Raw genomic sequence first — 4,899 nt, forward strand, 5'->3', positions numbered from 1 at the left:
TACTACCCATTCGCCACTGCCCTCTGAGCCCCATCATCCAAGCAGCTTTTTACCCATCTGGTTGTCTATCCCTCTAGACAGTAAGGTTCTAACTTGCATAGAAGAATATTGTGGAAGACAGTGTCAAACACCTTGCTAAAGTCCAAACAAAAGTCATTTACTCTTCTCCAGCCACAGATACAGTTATTTAATCATAGAAGTCAATCATGCTGGTGAGGCACAGTTTACCCTGGGTAAATCCATGCTGACTGTTCCCTATCACCTTCTTCTCCCTCATGTGCCCAGAAATGTGATCCAAGAGGATTCACTCCATGACATGCTCCTCACCAACGAGAGCCTGAACTGTCTGCAGCTTCCCAGGTAGTCCTGTTGGCCTTTCTTGAAGATGGATATAACTTTGGCCTTTCGCAAGTTATTGGGACCTCGCCCAGTCTCCACAACTTTTCCAAGATGATAGCGAGTGGCCTTGCTATGACAGCAATCAGCTCTCACAGCATCCTCATATGCAGCCCATCCAACCCCACTGACTTGCATAGTTTGTTCTTGCTAATGTCATCCACTGCTGGTTGTTTTTCTCCTCAGGAGTACTGACTCCAGGCGCAACAGTCTGGGAGACCTTGTTTTTTAAAACGGAAGCTAACCATGCATTGATTTCTTCAGACCTATCTGCATCTGCCCCATTTAGCAGTGAGCCCACCTTCTCCTTTTTCTTCTTGCTGAAGCAGTAGCAGCTCATCCTCATGCCCTTGACATCCCCTGCAAGTGTCAATGCTAAGGGAGCTTTGTCTTCCCTGACACCATCTCTGCTTCGCTGGACAATATTTCTAAATTCCTCCTTTGCAGCCTCTCTCTCCTTCCCATTCCCATTTGCTGCCTTATTGCCCTGGAGTTCAGATGTGAGTTCCCGGTTTAGCCAAGCTGGTCCCCTGACATGTCTACTAGCTTTACTGAATATCGGGATGGACCATTCTTGTGCTTGGTGGATGCTGTCCTTAAAGACCTGCCGGCTTTCATGACCTCCTGTGCCCTTCAGAGCTGCCTCCCATGGGATTCCCCACCAGGCCCCTGAAGAGGCCAAAGTCTGCTCCTCTGAAGTCCATGGTCTGTACTCTGCTGCTGTCCTTCCTCAATCCCTTCAGGATCTGCGACTCCACTATTGGTCACTGTAGGCAAGGCAGACACTGACTTTCCCATCCCTGATCAGTTCCTCCTTGTTTGCAATTTCCACATCCAGGAAAGCATCACCCTTCTTGGCCCATCTGGCAGGTGTGCTAAGAAGGTGTCCCTGACACCTTCCAAAAACCTCCTGGACTCCTTGCACTCTGCTGTTTGTCCTTCCAGTGAATGTCCGGGAGATTAAGCTCTCCCCATAAGAACCAGGGCCTGTGACCCACAGACTTCCTCAGATTGCTTAAAGGAGATTGCGTCCACCTCCTCACCCACATCAGATGGTCTGTAGCTCCCATCACAATGTCACCCTTACTCTCAGGCTCACCAAAAAGCTCTCACACAGCTCCTTGTCCATCCCAGGGAAGAGCTCCATACATCTGAGCTGCCCCTTCACACAAAGGCCATCCCCCCTCCTCGTCTTCCCTCACAGTCTCTCCTGAAGACCTTGTACCCGACCAGCATAGCCCTCCAGTCACGTGAGTGATCCCACCACATCTCAGTTGTTCCAACCATGTGGCAGTCCTGTGACAGCTTGTGCATCTCCATCTGCTCCTGTCTGTGCCCCAGGCTGCATTCACTTGCACATATTTGGGTCGCAGAGCCTCAGGTGTGGCAGAGAGTGTAGATTGCTCATGGTGAGCCATGTTACCAAGAGTCAAGGACACCGTATGTGCAATGGCCCACTTCAGTGCAGGGACATGCCGGCATAGATAGCAGGTGGCAAGGTAATGGTGAAAGGAGGCTTCCACTAAGGGAGCAAAGCCTGCAGTACCTGAGGCCAGAGGAAAGCAGAGCTGGACTGTGCAGAAATGGCAGGAGAGGACTTTGCTGCCTGAACTGACTTTGTAGCTCCACAGGGCCTGTGACAGAGGTCAGCTGATCTCCAGGAAGGACAAGGTGCCAGTGAAGAAGTCCCTGGGCCTGGACAGCCTGTGATGCAGCCATCCTGGGGAGATCATTAGCACAGTCCCTGTTCATATCATCTGGGATGAGAAGAGGTTCAGGAGTAGGAGAGCTTGAAGGGTTTGGGAGTGCCGGGACATAAGTGGAGTCCTTGATGTGATGTGCCTCCCATTTATGCAGCTGCTTGGATGTAGATGGGATGGACTTTGCCTAAAGGCAGTGGTGGCATTCAGTTATTTGGGCACAGGTAGGAAACCGGAGAGGCCCTGGGGCACTTGCCCAGCAACCACTCCAAAAGGACATGGCTTTCCTGTAGGTCCCATGCTGGATCTGCTAGAGACCTGTGCTTGTGCTGGACACCCCAGGCATCTGACATGGCCCTGCCTATGGCCGATTTTTAGGTCATTAAATCAAGGCTCTGCACTGAATTACATTAAATGTCTGCAACATAGAGATGTGCATGAGTCTCAACTTCCCAGTGAGTGGAGCTCTAGGAGCAGTGGTAGGCATCCAGTGCCATTTCAGATGGCCAAGAAAATTCCCCACCTGGCCCCAACCTCATGCTTTAGAAGGACACAGGTCTCCTAGTTGTTCCATCAGAGCAAGCAGACCCTGGCACATGCCTTGCACCACCTCTGTCTCTTCAAATGTCACCAGGTGTTTGTGTGTGAGCAACTGACTCCCATCCTCCATCTCCACTGATTCTAATGGGAGCTTAGATAAGGCACTCGCATGCAGACATCTCTGTTGTGCTCACTTCAGCTTTGGCAAGGGCAATCCCACCTCCTGTGTGTTTGTGGAATTCAGGGGAGGGATCTGAATCCCACTCCAGCCCAGGGGTTTCTAACCTGGCATGAGATGTCCAGACTGACTCATCTGAATTAACACCTGAACCATGGGTAAATGAATTCTCTTCTTGTCCCTGTCTAGGTGTCCTGCCTAGTCAAGAAATGGGAATAGGGTCTTCCAGAGCGGGATGTTATCACCTCTTGTAGATAACCATCCTCTGATGAGACAAATTACAATGCTGGGATCAGTCTCTCTTCACTGTGTTTAGAGAGAAATCATAGATGATTATTTTAGTCCACCTCAGGGAACATTTCCCAAGAGGAGGGAGTACAAAGGAGAAATGAAGTCACACCTTCAGCTAGGCCACTGTTCCCGAGTGGGGCCAGTCTACTGGGACAGAGGGAGCTCATGGCAACCGGTCAGCACTGCCGAGAGACAGCTCTGTCCAGGAGCATCTCCTCTGCAAAGAGCAGTAGGGCTCCAGGCACTGCCTGCTCTTGCTGATGTGAGATGGGAGAAGACAAAGAGAAGTGAAAGGCAGTGTGGAGTGGGAGGAGAGAGGAGAGCTCACAGAGGGACAAATCTTCACAGCCCCTGACACAGTAAGTCTCTGGCTGTAGAGCAATACTGCTGGTGTTCCTGGAGGGGTCTTCTAAACCCATCACATCCCATGACTGCTCGGTTCTTTAGGATCGCTCCTGTCTTCTTGAGTGCAGAGGAGGAGGAGGTGCTTCTAAAGCAGGGTTTCCCAGCCACACCATCACAGGGACAGGGCATCCTGCTACCTTCTTGCCGGGATGCTGCAGGGGTGTGAAGCCAGGGAGTGCACCCTGGTCTGCATGGGCTGTAATTGAGAGCAGTGTCCCTGCACCCCAGGGTGCTGCGTGCCTGGGGCAGCGACTCTGCTGCCTGCGCAGCAGAGCACAGCACTCAGTCTGCCCTGGGAACTCCCCACGGTGCTGCAGGGACGATCGACCCCAGCAGAGCAGGTTCATTCTCCTGTTGAGAGGGTTCTGCATGGGCAGGGCTGCTCACAACTCTAGCTCATGCACACGACATTTCAGAGGGAACTTTTCAAGAGGAAGGCAAAGACAGGGATTACCTGAAAGAGAAGCCAATTTCCTGAAATGGTGCTTTAACTTTCCTGCCACCTGGCAAGGGGAAAATGGAAATGGAGCTCTCAGCTTTGAACAAAGGACTGAAACTCCTTAACAGTTTCCATGAGCACTCAATGGGTCTGCTAGGAACTTCTGAAAGTCCCTGCACCCATTCCTTAGTCTATAGACAGCACCAGGTTCCCCTTTGCTGGCCTCAGCAGCGTTTATCTGCCCTGCTCCTTAGGCACCTCCAAAAATGGTAATGCTCCTGGGCAGTGCCCTGCTGCTGGGAGGTTTCTTTAGGGCAGAAGTGAGCCCACTGGGGAAGGTGTGGGCATTGCAGGGACTGACCATGACTTGCCCAAATCCATCCTCCCATGATGTTTCTAGAAGTAGTTCCCTCTCATTCACTGCCCAGCTCTGATGCCTGGAGCTGTCCCTGCTGGGAGCTGTTTCTCTTTCCCAGCGTCTTTTCCTGGTTGGTGCTTACAGACACCATCCCATGCTCTGTGCACTTGGTTCTGCCCTACAAAAAGCTCTCACAGGCAGGGCACTGAGCAGGGGCTTCTCTGTGTTTGCAGGGCCTAAGGAGCAGGTCAGACAAACCTTCATGAGGCCAGAGAAGGTGATGCTGGTGCTGTCTGTAGGCTTAAGTGGGGATGAAGGGACTTGCTGTGGTTTCTCGCAGTCCTTTTGATCTCTCAAAATGATGGGAGTGCTCAGTGTGTGTCCTGCGTGGCGTGGTCTTCATGGCAGTCAGAAGTGCCAGTCCCTTTCCAACCCGTGAGGCTCCTGGCAATGCATTTCATCAGGTTGGGTAATCAGCTGGCTCTTCTTTAAGGAGAGTCCACCTTTGGACCCTTGACTGTTTCTCTGGGGTGTCCTGCCAACTTGGAAGCTGCCCTCCAGCAGAACACAGCTTCCCTCTAGCATTTCTGTG

The sequence above is a fragment of the Apteryx mantelli genome, chromosome 20 (assembly GCF_036417845.1).
Source record: "Apteryx mantelli isolate bAptMan1 chromosome 20, bAptMan1.hap1, whole genome shotgun sequence".
In the NCBI taxonomy this organism is placed as follows: Eukaryota; Metazoa; Chordata; class Aves; order Apterygiformes; family Apterygidae; genus Apteryx; species Apteryx mantelli.